The 16,775-nt window shown below is 44.3% G+C and overlaps 1 long non-coding RNA gene across 1 annotated transcript; it reads left to right on the top strand.

Annotated features, from left to right (window-relative positions):
- Positions 1-1,029: 1,029 nt before the first annotated feature.
- Positions 1,030-6,941, top strand: LOC128315070 (uncharacterized). The gene is made up of 4 exons (XR_008297438.1): positions 1,030-2,166; positions 2,779-2,865; positions 6,031-6,252; positions 6,763-6,941. It is a non-coding gene; the product is annotated as an uncharacterized LOC128315070 (long non-coding RNA).
- Positions 6,942-16,775: the final 9,834 nt, after the last annotated feature.

Raw genomic sequence — 16,775 nt, 5'->3', positions numbered from 1 at the left:
GGTTCTGGGAAATATAGTTCCACATAACTAAGTTGCTGAAAGAACCATAGGGCACATTCTAGAACACTGTATCTCTGGGTGTCAAACTGCCTCTGCAAAGAGAGAGTCTCTAAAATCACTTTTGTTTGGAAATGCTCTGTATTTGAGTTTCCACTGGCCAGCCTCTTAAAACACTCCTGTGGCCCATTAAACCCGCAAATAAGCCCTTTGCAACCAGAACCAGAAAGAATTATCAATTCGTGTTTGCATACAGCAAGGGGAAATCAGTTTTATTAAGTGTTTATTGTATGTCAGGCACAGTGCTAAGATCTTTTTATGTATTGTGCCATTTAATTTAATTGCTAGTCTAAACAGTGTTATTGGCGTGCCTGATTTGCAGAAGAGGGAACACAGACCCAGAGGGACAAAGCATTTTTCTCATAATCATATAGTTAGTAATAATAAAAATAATAACTTATTTTTGCTGAACGCTCACTATGTGCCTGGCGCTGTAATTTAGAGGCAAATTAGCATTTTATATGACCACAACACTTGAGTCGGAGGCTGTTGTTATTCCTGCTTTACCTTGGAAGATAATGAGGCACAGAATATTTCAATCCCTGTCCAAGGTCATCTAGCTACTCACCGGTAAGGCCACCTGTGGCAGAGATAGGAGCGCTCGGTAAACATTGCATTTGCTCTCTGATACCTCCCAGGGTTGGTTAGTTCGTTGTGGACATGTGACTCCCCATGGGCTCCATGCAACAGTGGGCTCTAAGCAGCAGTGATGTGTGAATGGCGAGGCATTGCGACATAGCATTAAGGCTACCGCTGACCTCCTGACCACATGCAGAAGGAGGGTCACGTGCTTTGAGACCTCCGCTTACCCTGGGGAGCTGAAACCGGGGAAAATAAAACCAAGGAGAAGGGAGAACTCTTGTAAAATCGAGACCCTTGGAAAAATGAGAAAGGCCCTTTGGTGTCCATAAGGGAAAGCCCCTTACCTCCGTCATTCTTTTAGGTCAGGGATTGGCAAACTTTGTCTGTAAAAGGGCCAGTGAGCAAATATTTTAGGCACTGTGGAAACAGGGTGTATGTGAAGTTTTCATATTCTCTCTTCTCTTACTTCAGGACCTAAGGGTGTTCCATAGGGTGGAGGCTCTATCAGCATGGGTCCCTGAGTACCTGTGTGGAGCAGAGTCACCTCCTCAAACATACAACATAAGCAAGAAGTTGATATTTTTCTTTTACGTGGAGATTGGTTCATTTGTGGGCCGTGTGGTCTCTGTTGCAAATACTCAATTCTGCTGTGGTTTGTTGGTTACCCTAGCATAATGGCCCATCTTGACCGAAACAACCCATGCTGGTCTAACTGTGGAGCTCCCGATCTTCTTTTAGCCACCAAGCTATGCCATCTCTGCCGAGTGGCAGGGCTGGGAATGAAGACCCGAGTGCAAAATAATGTACGCGATTGCCCTTCAGAAGTAAGGAAGCAAAGACGGACATAAGATATCTAGGTATCGTGGTGAATCCCATCTGCCCGCAAGCATTGGACTTACCAAAGTCAGTCATGGCAATCGATGATAATTCCCCTTGGCAGGATTTTAAGGGATCTTTGTAATACTTCACCAAAGAAGCAGGGCTATCTTCTCTAAGAGGAGGGGAAAGAGGAAGGGAGAGCAAATTAAAATATAGCAGGTGACTGGAACACAGACACACTCTCAGTCACTCATTTGCTCATCCAACTGCGTTTTGTTAATGGCTGCTCTGGCCCTACAACAGCTGAGCTGAGGATTTGCAACGGAGACCACATGGCCCACAGTGCCTAAAATATTTGCTCACTGGCCCTTTTACAGACAAAGTTTGCCAATCCCTGACCTAAAAGAATGACCAGGAGGTCATTAAAGAATGACCAGGAGGTAAGGGGCTTTCCCTTATGGACACCAAAGGGCCTTTCTCATTTTTCCAAGGGTCCCGATTTTACAAGAGTTCTCCCTTCTCCTTGGTTTTATTTTCCCCGGTTTCAGCTCCCCAGGGTAAGCCGAGGTCTCAAAGCACGTGACCCTCCTTCTGCATGTGGTCAGGAGGTCAGCGGTAGCCTTAATGCTATGTCGCAATGCCTACGCCATTCACCTCATTTCGTCTCCTCACACTGGCATTTTATCATCTCGCATCACCGCAAGAAGGGTGAGTACGGCACAAAAAGGTATTTAGAGAGAGAGAGTAAGAGAGACCACCGTCACATTAACTTTCATTACAGTACATTGTTATAATTGTTGTATTTTATTATTGTTAATCACTTGCTGTGTCTAATTTATAAATTTTACCCCAGGTATGTATGCATAGGAAAATACAGTCTATATGGGGTTGGCTACTAGCCGTGGTCTGAGGCATCCACCGGGAGTCTTGGAACATAACCCCTGTAGATAAGGGGGGAGTGTTGTAGTCTGAAAATTCCCTCCTTAATCACATTTTCAAGTTAAATTAAGGCCTCAAAGGGCCCCATAAAAATGCAAATGAATGATCTAACTCATTACCCCAGTTAACACCTTGGCACTAATTCCTTTTGCAGTCTTATATGTCTCCAGCACATCTCTGAACTGTGAAGGAGGGAGGGCGGGGAGGCAAGAGATGGGGATGGGCCAGGGGCAAGGTTGAGAGGCTTCCGTCCAACCCCTGGTCAGTGTGGCAAATGGAGTCAATCAACATCACTTGCGTTAGAGTTTGGGCTCCATTTAGAGCATTCATAATCACTCTTCTGTGAGCGGATTCAACTAAATTGCCAATCTCTGCTCTTAGGGTTTGGGGGATGAAGGGCAACGGCATCGCTCTGATTCAGGGAAATGCAAAGGCACGGCCCTCATGAACAATTTAACATCAGCTCTTGTGAGTACTTCTCTGCTCTTAAGTTCTGGTCACTCATTGTTGCCCTACCTGGAGTCTCCTACTGTATTTTCTGATTGGCTAAACGTTATGCGTCAGTTAAGGCTCAGCTTAGGCTGGTCTCCTCTAGGAAGCCTTCCCTTATTGGCCAAGAATGGGCTGCGTCTTCCCTTAGCCCCATGTACTATTCCCATTACTGGTACTTCCCAGGCAAATGGGGGTCCTGCCTTGGGTCCTATGCTCTTGAGGATTCCTCTCAGGTTTCTTGTGGCCTGTGCTCCTTCCATGAAGTGAAAGAGTCTTGGCCCTGTTTCTAGATCATTCTCTGAATAGCCAGGACCCTGAAATTTCTATCCCAAATGGCCTTAGTCCATTGCCATTTGCCTACAGAACGTCTGCCCCAGATTCTTTTTACAGAGGATGGATAGCTTAGCACCCCTGGTTTTAGAAAATGGCCACAGGGCAGCTACTCGGGTCGGGGGTGATGGTGGATCCAGTTTGGACACATTGGTGTTGAATCCTTAATGTGTAGGATGGAGCCTGGGGTGAGGAGGGAAGGGAGGCAGGTTTCATAGTCTCTGCAAATGGTAGCAGTGGGCCTGGCCATCACAGCACTTACTCTGTGATATTACTCTGATTCTTGTGCCATTAGACTGTGAACAAATCGGGGGCAGACACTGGTCTCAGTTCCCAGCTGGGTAAATTGCCAGGTGCCTTGTTAATTGTTGCAGTGGAGAGAAGCACCTGGAAATGGGGCTATGCTGTCTTCCCATCTGGAGACCTGGAAATGGAAGCTCTTGTGTCTTCCCATCTGGAGAAATAGTTTTGTAAAGGCTGAAAGTTCACCCAGATTCTCTCCCTCCATGCACCATCTGCAGAACTCCCCTGCTTGGAGGTGCCTGGGCTTGAAATGAATAAGGAATCCTTCCTGGCAGGGTCTCCTCTACCACCTGACCTATTTCTGAAGAGTGGAGCTTTGTTTAGAGAATTGGTGAACTAAATTGACCTTGCAAAACTGTAATGAGACCACGCGGCCTAAGAAGACTTGAACTGTGAAGTCTTAGTGGTGAGTTGGGGAGAGACATGGATGAACTATGAATGAATCAGGCTGAGACCTGCCCCAGCCAGCAGGGATGTTTCCATTGCACGGGAACAGAATGCTGATTTGACTTGTTTATCTATTCAGGACCTTGGCAGTTCGGTGCTGTTCAACACCTGATTTTAAAAATTGATTTATTGAACCCCCATTATGTTAAATATTCCAGAATTTTGTGAGCCACTTGAAATTAAACATAGTGGAAATCGTTATACAGTGGAAATTGACAAACGCTGCAAATTAGGGCTCCCTTCCCCATTCTCCCCACCCCCGACCCCTGACCCAGCTGATTCACCAGCACACCACTGCTGACCCTGCAGAAAACCTCTTCTTCTCAGGAGTGCAAAAGTCAGATACAAAAACACACGATTTCTTTACATCTTTATTTTTTAAATCATAAAAGTATATACATGCTTGTTACAACAAATTCAAAAGAACTGAGTGTATGAAATATAAAATAACAGTTCTCTCTCTTCCAATCCCAAATCCCCTCTCCTACAGAAGTAACTTTGGAGTGTAGCCTTCTAGAAGTTTTCTACAGTTACACAAACACATAGAAACAACATTTTTTTTTTTGGATAAATGGATTGAAGCCGCACACACATGTTTTTTAATACGAATTTTTTTTTCTACAGGAATATATTGTGGATATTTGTTCAAGTTAGATCATACAGATCTATATCATTCATTTTAGTGACTAAGGGTACACCACAGTCCTGTCTTCTTAATGGCCAGTTAGCTCTTTTCCATTTGTTTTCCATTTTATTTTTTGCTTCTACAAATAATGCTCTATTAATCATGATGTGCATGTATGTGTATGTGTGTGTATTTCTATGCACATGAGGGATTCTTTTTTTTTTTAAGTTTATGTATTTATTTTTAGAGAGAGAATGCAAGTGGAGGGAGGGGCAGAGAGAGAGAGAGAGAGAGAGAATCCCTGCACTAACAGTGAGGAGCCTGCTTGGGATTCTCTGTCTGTCTCTCTCTCTCTGGCCCTCCCCTGCTTGCTCTCTATCTCTCTCTCTCTTAAAAATAAATAAATAAACATTTTTTAAAAGTTATATTTTGTTGTTTTAACTTGCATTTCCTTATTCGCAAGACCAAGTGTCTGGTTTTACATTTGTATTTCTTCTTTTGTGGGTTACCAATTCACCTTTGCTCACTTTTCTACTGAGTTATTCATTTTAGAAATCAATGTGTAGGAGCTTTCTAAATAAAATGTATTTTAGCCTTTAGTCTGTAACACGCACGGCAAACATTAGCTTCAAGTTTATGTCTTTTGACTTTGTATTATGTTTATATACACAGAAGGTCTATAAAATTAAACCCCCCAGGGGGCGGTTTTGTGTTTATACTCATGAGGGCTATCCATACCCCAAAGTAGGAAAACATGATCTTATGTTTTTCCTAATAGTTTCTATTTTTCTTTTACATCGAAGTTTTATTTGATTGCTTGTTTTTATCTATTCTGAATTTGTTTTTGTGTCTGATGTGAGATAAGGATGGAAAAGATATATGAAGACGTATGCTTTTTACAGTAGTGCTTGCAACAGCAAAAAAAAAAAAAAAAAAAAAAAAAAAAAAAAAGGAAGTAAGTCTATGTCTCTAACCAGAAGAGTAATTACAGATATAGGCCATTAGACACCTAAGAAGGAATAGTTAGGTCTGTGTCTGTTGACATGGAAGTATGTCTTGTTGTGTTAGGAGAGGACACGTTTCAGAGAACTGTACCTGGTATGCACTGTGAGTGTTTATGCTTTAAGGCCACGTAGATTTTGTTCTGCTAACTCCATAGACTGTAGCGTGATTGGCATCCCTGAGATTGTGCGATGCAGAAGTCCTGTTGGCTGCACTGATATAGGTGATGCATATTCTGCTGGTCTCTGGTGAGTCCCCCTTTCCTCTTTTGATATACCCTTAGACTAACTTACTTTCTTTCTCTCTCTCTCTCTTTTTTCCTCTCTCTCTCTTTCTCTCTCCCTCTCTCCCTCCCTCCCTTCTCCTCCCTCCCTCCTTCTCTTTCTTTCTTTCTTTCTTTCTTTCTTTCTTTCTTTCCTTCTTTCTTCTTTCAGAGGGAGCAAGCGAGCAGAGAGAGGGGCAAAGGAAGGAGAGAGACAATCCCAAGCAGGCACTATGCTCAGCACAGAGCCCGATGCAGGGCTTGATCCCATGAACCTGGGATCATGACCTGAGCCCAAATTAAGAGTCGGACCCTCAACCAACTGCGTCACCCAGGCACTTTGAGGGTTCTCTTTCTTGGTGGTCCCCCAAATGGATTTTCAAGACAGCTCCAGGTAGGTCATCTAGTAGGAGCACAGGAGGAAGGTAGCCTTCCCCACTAAACACCAGTAGTACAGACCACATCCACTAGAGCCTCTGTTCCCACTTTGCCAGTCTGGGATCCCACAGCCAGGTTTCTGTTCCTGACATCTTCTGCCAGAATCACTCACTATTCTGTAAACCCTGATTCATCCAGGAGGCACAGATGAGAAAGAAATACTTGTGGTTATTCATTGAATTTGGGGGTGGTTTCTTATGCAGCATTGTTGTGAAAATAGCTGATTGATTTTCTCCTTATTCTATGAAAATAAAATCCTAATTTTATTGGGGCAAGACTGAGCCCAACTAAAAAGAATACATTTTTAAGCTTTCTTAAGTGCTTGGTGTATCTGTGTGACTAAGTTTGGCCAATGAGATAAAGTGCTGAATCAGATTTCTGGGAAAAACACAAAAACAAAAACGCCTAACTTCGCTGAGAGATACACCCCTTTTGCCCTTCCCTCTTTCCTTCTTCCTGCTTCCAGTTTCACAGAGGAAAACCAGAGACTCAGTGGCCCCCTTTGGATCATGAAGTGCTTTGGGATAGAAGCCAAGTTCTAGGGTAGTGAAGGAGAAAGGCAAGAGCCTGGTCCCCGATGCCTGTGAAGCCACCATAACAGTCCAGATTGCCTGCCTCCAGATTTCTCTTGCTTGAGAAAAAAGAAGCTTCTATCTTCGTTAAGCCACTCTTAATCCTAACAGATTATGTCGTATAATGTTGAATGGGAATGCCAATTATAACTGTCTATCTACACTTTCATTGTAAATATATTAAAATAGAATATACATAATAGCAAAGACTAGAAAGGACTAGAGCTACATGATAAGTTTGACTTGATTATATGAAGGGAAATGTTTGCCAAGTGATGAATGGTTAGAGTCAGCCTGGATGAAAAGGCAGTATGCCAGGCAGGAAAAATAGCTTTGGCTTCTGGTTCTAGCTGGGAGCAAATACTAGAGGTGTCACCATGGGCACATCACGTAATTGCTCCAAGCCTCAGTTTCCTCTTTTGCAGAATGGGGTTTGCGACAGAGGGACGTTTAAGTCCGGTGTTTGGTGCACTCTTTCTTGTAATAATCAGCCTACTTCCTTCACATCTAATGCATGAGGACATCTTTTCTTTTTTTCCCCAAAGGTAACTGGAAGAACAGTTAAAAAATTATATATTCACTAACTTCACAATGATGCAATTCCATGTTTTATGTCATCGAATTATTTGGCCCCATGTATCCCACAGTGTAGAGTTATCCTGTGACAATACCTACAGATGACCATCTCTCAGGGTTGCCCCAAGAATCACGTGAGCATCTATGACTACTTCGAAAACTGTAAAAGCTCTGGGAACGCTAGGTGTGTTCACTGATGGAGGAAAAATGTGAAATGACAGCCATCAGGGTGACAGAAATAACCCTGGGACACAAAAGCCAGTGGCCAAGAGATGATGCAGGCAGACATAACTGGTAGACAAACAAGACCATAATTACATGTCCTCTCTAGACCTTACCTCCTGAATATGGTCTTTGGGAAAACTGTGATGGAGACATCTTTAGTCCAAAACAAAGAAATGGAAACAAAAGCAAAGAAAGAAACAAACAAACAAAAAAACCCCCCAAACAACAACAAAAAAGACGGGTATGTACACAGGATTACCCAAATTTAATTCCTTTGCCAGCTAAACCCATTAAAGTGTAATTGTTATTGTCACTGACTCCAATGTATTATTAAGAACAAGGAATTATTATGATGATTGTTACTGTTGCAATTATACAGTGAATTGGCTCTTTTAAAGCAATTTGAGAGCGTTAAATAATTTTCCTGTAGGAGCAGCCCCCAAGGCGGGGTGCAGTCGCGTTGCTGTGCCTGACCACGTAGGGAGGGAGGGAAACTCTGCCTCAGCTGTATTCTACACTTGCCCCGCCCCCTGTATGAAACCAGGCTGACAGTACTGGGCTGATCATTCCCGTTCGCTGACTCACATTTGTTCATTCATTTCTGTATACTTGGTTGAGTGCTTACCATCTGCTAGGTGCTCACTCCAGCAGTGAACAGGACTGTCAGGGCCATTGGCTTCTTGCCCACATTTCCTGAAACTTCAGCCTAGCCTGTGAGCTTTCCAACCACCAGCACCAGTGTGTCTTTTCCTGAGGGTATTCTCCAAGGTGATGAGAAATCCCCCCACCAGCCACCCTCGAACAATGACTGATAGGAGTTAGTGTATAAATACCCCTCTTCTCTCCCCTTTCTGAGGGGAAACCCCTGTAGCATGTGCTTTACAGTTTCCCAGAGTTACCCCCTGGGGTTAAAAATCATTTGCCCAGGGTGGCAGTGATTTGATAAATACAACCCTTAGTCATTGCTTTCCCTCCTCTGTCCCATTGCCCTACTGGGACTACCTGGGATCCCTTTGCAAAATAAAAGGCTTACTTCTGTTTTTTTTTCAGTTGCATTTTTTTTAAGAAATTTTATTTTATTTTATTTTTTTAATATATGAAATTTATTGTCAAATTGGTTTCCATACAACACCCAGTGCTCATCCCAAAAGGTGCCCTCCTCAATACCCATCACCCACCTTCCCCTCCCTCCCACCCCCCATCAACCCTCAGTTTGTTCTCAGTTTTTAACAGTCTCTTATGCTTTGGCTCTCTCCCACTCTAACCTCTTTTTTTTTTTTCTTCCCCTCCCCCATGGGTTTCTGTTAAGTTTCTCAGGATCCACATAAGAGTGAAACCATATGGTATCTGTCTTTCTCTGTATGGCTTATTTCACTTAGCATCACACTCTCCAGTTCCATCCACGTTGCTACAAAAGGCCATATTTCATTTTTTCTCATTGCCACGTAGTATTCCATTGTGTATATAAACCACAATTTCTTTATCCATTCATCCGTTGATGGACATTTAGGCTCTTTCCATCATTTGGCTATTGTTGAGAGTGCTGCTATAAACATTGGGGTACAAGTGCCCCTATGCATCAGTACTCCTGTATCCCTTGGATAAATTCCTAGCAGTGCTATTGCTGGGTCATAGGGTAGGTCTATTTTTAATTTTCTGAGGAACCTCCACACTGCTTTCCAGAGCGGCTGAACCAATTTGCATTCCCACCAACAGTGCAAGAGGGTTCCCGTTTCTCCACATCCTCTCCAGCATCTATAGTCTCCTGAGTTCATTTTGGCCACTCTGACTGGCGTGAGGTGATATCTGAGTGTGGTTTTGATTTGTATTTCCCTGATAAGGAGTGACGTTGAACATCTTTTCATGTGCCTGTTGGCCATCCGGATGTCTTCTTTAGAGAAGTGTCTGTTCATGTTTTCTGCCCATTTCTTCACTGGGTTATTTGTTTTTCGGGTGTGGAGTTTGGTGAGCTCTTTATAGATTTTGGATACTAGCCCTTTGTCCGATATGTCATTTGCAAATATCTTTTCCCATTCCGTTGGTTGCCTTTTAGTTTTGTTGGTTGTTTCCTTTGCTGTGCAGAAGCTTTTTATCTTCATAAGTTCCCAGTAATTCACTTTTGCTTTTAATTCCCTAGCCTAAAAGGCTTACTTCTAATCCTTGTCTTAGAGTCTGCTTTTGGGGGAATCCTTGAAGACATAACCCTTGACTTCAAGGTGGTATGGAAGAAGGAGTGCAGATTCAGGTGCCTATAGGGGCCAGGCAGGTGTGGTAAATGATGTTCCTCCCCTGAGTGTACCCTATACCAATATATGCAGTATTCAAGAGCTCTGCCTAAAGACTTTAGCTTACTAGCTATTCTTTCCTCCCAAGATATAGTCCTTGCGTCCCAGGGGGCCTCAGGAGGAATGATTGCCACCAGGTAGTGACCGAATGCATGACAGTACCTTCAATAACCCATTCACTCATTCATTTGCCACCCATCAACTTATCTAGTAACCACCTGTGGATCCGTCAAGTCATTTACTTACCACACATCCACATACCTGCCATCCACTCAGTATTCTCTTATTCATCAATCCATATATATATATATATATATATATATATATATATATATATATATTCATCAATCCCTCAAAGCCATCTTGAGAGTGAAGACCTCTGATGGATGCTGTGGTTTGCCACAGAGAGCCCCCAGTGCAGGACCAAGGCACTAATTTACTGCACTACTAGGGGGTATTGGTGGCTGATGACCCATAGCACCCACTCCTCAGGGGCCTGATGGGTGAGGCTGAAGGTACAGAGTCCCAACTCTTTTTACCACAAATTGGATCTCTCTTAAGGTCCATCCCAGCTCCAGAGCCTCCTGTGGGGTTAGTTGAGATCTCAGCTGCAGTTACAATACAGTTTACATTTTCCCTGGTCCAATTTGTTCTTCTCACTCTTAGGGAACACTTCTCAATCAACCTTCTACATGCAAATATCAGAGATGCAGGGTCTAAGGTAACCTTATCCAGCTTTGTCAAGTCTTCTCAGATCCTCCCAGCCCCTGCCCCGACAGGTTAGAATGAAACGGGCTCAATCAGGTCATCACCTCCTCCTCTATGTACCCAAGGTACTCTGTTCATATGGTGCATCTGTTGGGTTCGGTTAGGAAAACAAAGCTACTATTAATGTTATGGAATATCTTAGTCTGTTGGGGCTGCTGTAACAAAATACCACACACCGGGTGACTTACAAACAACAGAAATCCGTTTCTCACAGTTCCGGAGGCTGGGAAGTCCAAGATCAAGATGCCAGCGTGGTTAGGTGAGGGCCCTCTTCCAGGTCACAGAATTCTTGTTGTGTCTTCACATCGGGGAAAGGGGTTGGGAGCTAGGTGGCAGCTCTTCTGTAAGAGCACTGATCCCACTCATGAGGGCTCTGCTCTAATGACCTAATCACCTTCCAAAGGCCTCACCTTCTAACACCATCCCTTTAGGTATAAGGGTTCCAACATATGAATTTTGGGGGTGAGGAGGACACAAGCATTTGGATCATAGCATGAAAATATGAGATTCAATACAGAACCTTTTTCTTACAGAAAAATGGAAGGCATCAAGGAGGTGAAGGTCTGGAAGCGAGCAGTCAGAGCAACAGATGAATAGTAACTTCTCAGGTTTGCCTGAAGCACAGGCTTGAGTAGAGAGCTGGAATTTGCAGGGAAATCTGAGATGCTCTGTGTGGCTGGCTGCTGACGTGTGACCCCAAAGGAGATACTCGTGGAGAGCAGCGTAGAACTTGCTACCTGTGTGAAAGCTATTGTCCTCACAGAATCTGTCATTTTGACAAGATGCAATCTGTTGCCTGTGGTCAACTTGGGGTCATGGTGGTCAACAGGACTGGCAGTTGGGAATAGGAGGTGGGTGCAGTTAAGGGGCCTTCTGGCCCTATCTCTGTTTCTCTTCATGTTTGACATCACAACCTCCTAATGTAATGGACTCTGCTTTTCTTTCGCTTTCCAATTCTCGTATGGGTTCCTTCTAGTCAACTCTAACGGAGAGGCATAAGGAAAGGTGATTTTAAGAGATGTGGTTCCCAACCACAGATGAAAGTGGTCCTGCCAACTTGCCAACATACATTCTAAGCACATATAAAATTAAGACATGTACCATATTGCCTCATTGTTGGATTTTTCTGCCTTGAGGCTCCGTCTGGATCAAGAGGTAGACCGACTAAGACTGTGAGCCGAATCCTTCCCACTGCCTGTTCTTGTAAATAAAGTTTTATTGGAACAAAGATACACCCATTCACTGTTCATGGCTGCTTTCTCTCTAGCATGGCAGAGTTGAGTAGTAGTGCCCAAGAGGATATGGCTACCAAGTCTAAAGCATTTACTAACTGGCCCTTTATACGAAATGTTTGCCAACCCCTGCTCTGGGCTGTGGGACCGGTGAAGACAGGGGTTGTCCTACTTATTTTTGTGTCCCTATTGTCAGTGTCTCACACACTGTATGGAAGAGTCTGATGAATATTTGTGAAGTGATTGAGTGAATTTTGGAGATAAAACATAAACTCATACAACTATTAACATAGGAGTTGATACATTAAGAAATACAAGTAGATACAGCTGTTGGAGAAACCAAAAATTTTGTTCTTTGGGGCCGAATATGTGAGCTGTTATCACATAGTATATAGGAGGTATCAGAAAATTCTGGGTGGATTTGATGAAGGTACTAAGTTCCCCAGAAGAGTAAGGAAATAAATTAGAAATGAGAAGCCTTGGGTTTTAGACCTGGATCTGCCATTTTGTAGCCCTGTGATCTAAACAAGTTACTGGGGGCTTTCTGATCCCCTTTCTCAGCTATGGGTTAAGTATAAGAATACTGGCTTAGCCAGACTCAGAGGGTTTTTGTGGCAAGCTAATGACATGATGGCGTGGAATGCTCTGGAAACTGTAAAGCAATACCCAACTAAAAGGGATTACTTTGCAGTCAGAAATAATTTTCAAAATTGACATGGAACACTGCGTTTGTGAAGCTCAAGTTCTATTTGTGTTTTCCCAGGGGTCTCATACCTTGAAGGCTTGGTTGAGTCTACAGGACCTATGACCGTGCCCCTACGTGGGCTACGATGTCTCAGAGGCCAGAATATAGGGTGGGATGTTGATGGAAAATGGCCTTTTCCTTCTAAAAATTCTCCAGGTCTTCAAATTCTCTCTGGCAATGGGCTGCATCTTTTTATAGAACAGCATCTGACGTGTCAGCAATCTCTAGGTAGTTTATTGATTTAACATTTCTTCAGAGATGCTGAGAAATATGTGGTCTGCTGACAGCAATAGGGAGCTGCGCCTTAAAAGGGGGATCTGATGGCTTGCTCCCAGCTGTCCTGGCTCAGAGCCTCTGCAATCACTGATTTTCAGAAAATTGTTTTAAATAGAGTTTCTGTGCCATTTTGAGCAGCCTCTCTCTGCTTCCTCATTTCCCAACAGTCAATGGGGATTGTGGTGATTTTGCGTGGTATCTCACACGCTGTTGCTGAATGGAGTCATTTCATGTTGAAATGACCTAAGTGGCAGAGAAATCCGCTTTGGTCGAAAGCTGAAGTTCATTGTGTCAAAACAACCAGGTTCCAGAAAGGATTGGCAAAAATCCATTTCTTTGTTGTTTTGGAGCACAGAGACAATGGGATCTGTGGAGCAGGTCCCCGAACAAGAGTCTCAAAGGCCGGGCGGGAAGGGATTCTAGAAAGTGAAAGGAAAGAACTCACCTCAGAATGAATTCCCCTGGGGTGGAGGGCCCACTCCTGCCCAGGAGTCTCCTGCCTCCCTCCTTACTCCCCTCGTAACTCCTCACTTCCAAGGGAGGGCACTTTCCTGATCTGGTTGGGTTGGATTTAACTTGTGGTTGGGCCACGGTGACTTAAAGGTCAACGAAGGCTTCTGGATTTGTTTCTTTCCTTTTTTCTTGTGTCTCCAATAGCATGGGTTTGGTCAAGGTGTTTATTCTCCCAAGTATCCCTTCTCTCCCCTCTTGTCTGATCCCAAATATTTAGGTTTGGGGGAGAAGTAGGAGGTTAGGATGACCAGCTTGTCCTGGTTGGCCCCGGAAATCCTGGTTTTAGCACCAAAGTCTAATACCTCGAGAACCCCCTCAGTCTCAAGTAAACAGACACAGTTGTTCACCCTGGACTCCATTTCGTCCTCCAAACTAAGCTGCATATTCCAATTCAACTGTTACTGGGGTGCCTTGTGTTGGGGATTTTGGAGGCTGCCTCAGGTATTAATTAAGTACTACTTAAGGAAAAAAATTTTTTTGAAATTCTCATTTGGCTTTTTTCCCTTGTACCTGTTCTCTTTTTCTGGAATCCCCTGAAGAGAAGAGGTGAAGGGCAGGATGGGTCCCCTGCTATAATGGCTCTAAAAATGACTCTCAACATCTACAATGGCAGTGTTTTATAGACACAGACAAGGAGCCTGCGGTAAGAGGCCTGGGGAGGAAGAAAAGCAAAGAAGTTTGTGGGGACCAAGGAAGAGGGAAAGGGAAATAAAGATTTAAAAAAAACCACTTTTTAAAATGTTTATTTGTTTTTGAGAGAGAGAGAGACACACACACACACACAGAGTGCAAGTGGGGGAGGGGCAGAGAGAGAGGGAGACACAGAATCCGAAGCAGGATCCAGACTCTGAGCTGTCAGGACAGAGCCCGACGCGGGGCTCGAATTCACGAACCATGAGATCATGACCTAAGGATGCTTAACCAACTGAGTCACCCAGGTGCCCCAAGAAAATAAAGATTTTTAAGAAAATGGGCCAATTCTCTAAAAGGGTCTCATTTTGAAGGCCATATATTTAGGTCAACACTACTGAGATTCCACATTGTGTGGGGCCCCAAGACACTTGGGTGAGTGAGACACAGCCCTGCTTCTAGGAACGCCTCATCCTGCTTTCCTGGCCACTGTCTGGGGTGTGAGTTCCACTCCATCCTTGGGCAACGGGGAGGGTAGCATTGGGGTAGCTCCAACTGGAAATCCACACTGAGGCCTCTTGTCCCAACTGTGACCATGTCAGGAGAGACCTACTGGGTTTCTAGAGTTCTAGTGAAGCGAAAATGCCACACGGTTTCTTGGCCTGGTATGAACGATGTTTGTCATTCAGCACAAACGGGCATTGATCTCTTGTAGAAGCCAGATCTCAGGGAGGTTCAATGTCCTTGGCAGGCTACTAAATCTAGGATGATCTGCTTGCCTTATGGCCAAGGGCCCAAATTTCGGATCCTCCATTCACAGGAGAATTCTGAAAAATTGCTTAATCCTGCCTGGTCTCTTCCGGGGTCACCTTAGGTAGCAAACGGAATGCTGTCTTTTTCATTAGGAGTTTGGTTATCATTACTTGCTAGGTATATCTTACAAAAATCCAAACATTTTATTCTTTTGAAAAACTAACAACTTTGGCAAACTCCGGGCCCCGTTCTTTGAGTAACAACAGGTAGCTGGAGTTGGGTGGGGACTGTCTCCTTTAGAGAGAGCATGGAGTTCCGAGTCCCCAAAGCCACCTCACCCACTGCTGTCTCACTCATATTATACACTGGCCATTTCTCATTTATATGGTCCCGTGGAACCCATGCATCATTTATTCTCTGAGCCCTGAGTTAGAGTCTATAAGCATGGTACCCTCTTCCATAGTGACCACACCCTTCCTCCTCTTTGCCTCTCCCTCTTCCTTCCTTCCATTTCTACCCTGGCCTCTCTCCTCCCTCATCATCTCCCCGCCTGGCAATAGAACTTTACATAGAAGCGTGCATCACCTGCAATGTACATAGACCAAGCACCCAAATATAATGTCCGACTATCTAAATCAGCAGATCTCAAAGTGTGGCGTCCTGAGCGGCAGCAGCTCTTGGACATTCATTATAAATCCGAATTCTGAGGCCCCTGCTAGATCTCCTAAATCAAAAACTCTGGCAACGAGGCCCAGGAGTCTCTGTCTTAACCAGCTTTCCAGGTGAATCTGTGACACGTGCGTCTCATACTCACTGGTCTACACGTGAAGGCCCCCATTTGCTGAAAATAAAATCTGAGCCGGTGGAAGGCAGTTTACTTCTCTGGCTCTCAGCCGAGCGTAACGTAAAACCCCTCCTCGCTCTTTCTCCATATGCAGTGTGGGGAAGTGAAAGAAACGTCTGTTTGCAGTCCCGAAATCACCATTTTGTGAGGTGTCTGAAGGCCCTTTAGCTGCAGTCCTGCTCACTCTCAGTTTTATGAGGCGTCTGTTGGTGTCTAGGACGCTCCCTTCCCTGTCACGGGCAAAAGGAAGGGAAGAGGTAAAAGTCCTCCCTCATGTGTGGTCCTCCAAACGCAGGGTTCAGTCCCTGAGGGTTCTGCAGGTGCCCCTCTGAGACCAAAGCCCAGGAAGCGATTTCCCCTCAGCACGCTGACCATGGCACCAGGGAAAAGCGGGGCTCGGATTCTGGGATAGTGGCGAAGAGGCAATGCGTCACGGGTGATGATGTGATCATGCAAGACCTTGACCTGACATGATACGAGTGGACCGTGCCGTTGATTCAACACCTGGGTTGAGTCAGCTGAACTGCGTCAGTACCTTCACACTTCTTCTTACACGCCGGAAATGGAGTCACAGGGCAGGTAAGGACTATGTCATAGAGCCACTAGGGGCCCATTCATTCATTCATTCACCCTATTATTTGATATGCCCTATTAAGCTACATCTGAGTGCCAGACAATGTGTGTGTGGGGGGGGGGTGTGGGTGTATGTTATGAGTTTCTTTTCTGTCATGCTCCAAATAATAAATAGTTTTGCTACTTCTGCAATTTAATTCATTAATTAAGTTGATTTTATTCATAATGTTGGGGACGTAAGAAATGGATGCAAATGAATGCTAATTTCTGAGTTAATATTGAGAGCTAAGGTCCTTGGTAATTTTTAAGGGAAGGATTGCCGTAGTGGCTTTGGAATTCAGAAATAGAAGCTTCTGTTCTCCCCCCCTTTCTCGTTTAAGCAGGGTAGGCTCCCGCCCTGAGAATGAAGTTCCCGAAGTCTCGACGACTTCTGTCCTAGTTTTATTCTGTCTCTTGAGAAGTATTCATTAGGTGCTGGAAATGTTGC

The sequence above is a fragment of the Acinonyx jubatus genome, chromosome C2 (genome assembly GCF_027475565.1).
Source record: "Acinonyx jubatus isolate Ajub_Pintada_27869175 chromosome C2, VMU_Ajub_asm_v1.0, whole genome shotgun sequence".
NCBI classification, from domain to species: domain Eukaryota; kingdom Metazoa; phylum Chordata; class Mammalia; order Carnivora; family Felidae; genus Acinonyx; species Acinonyx jubatus.
The sequence above is the reverse complement of the archived record's forward strand: the minus strand, read 5'-3'. Positions and strand labels throughout refer to the sequence as shown.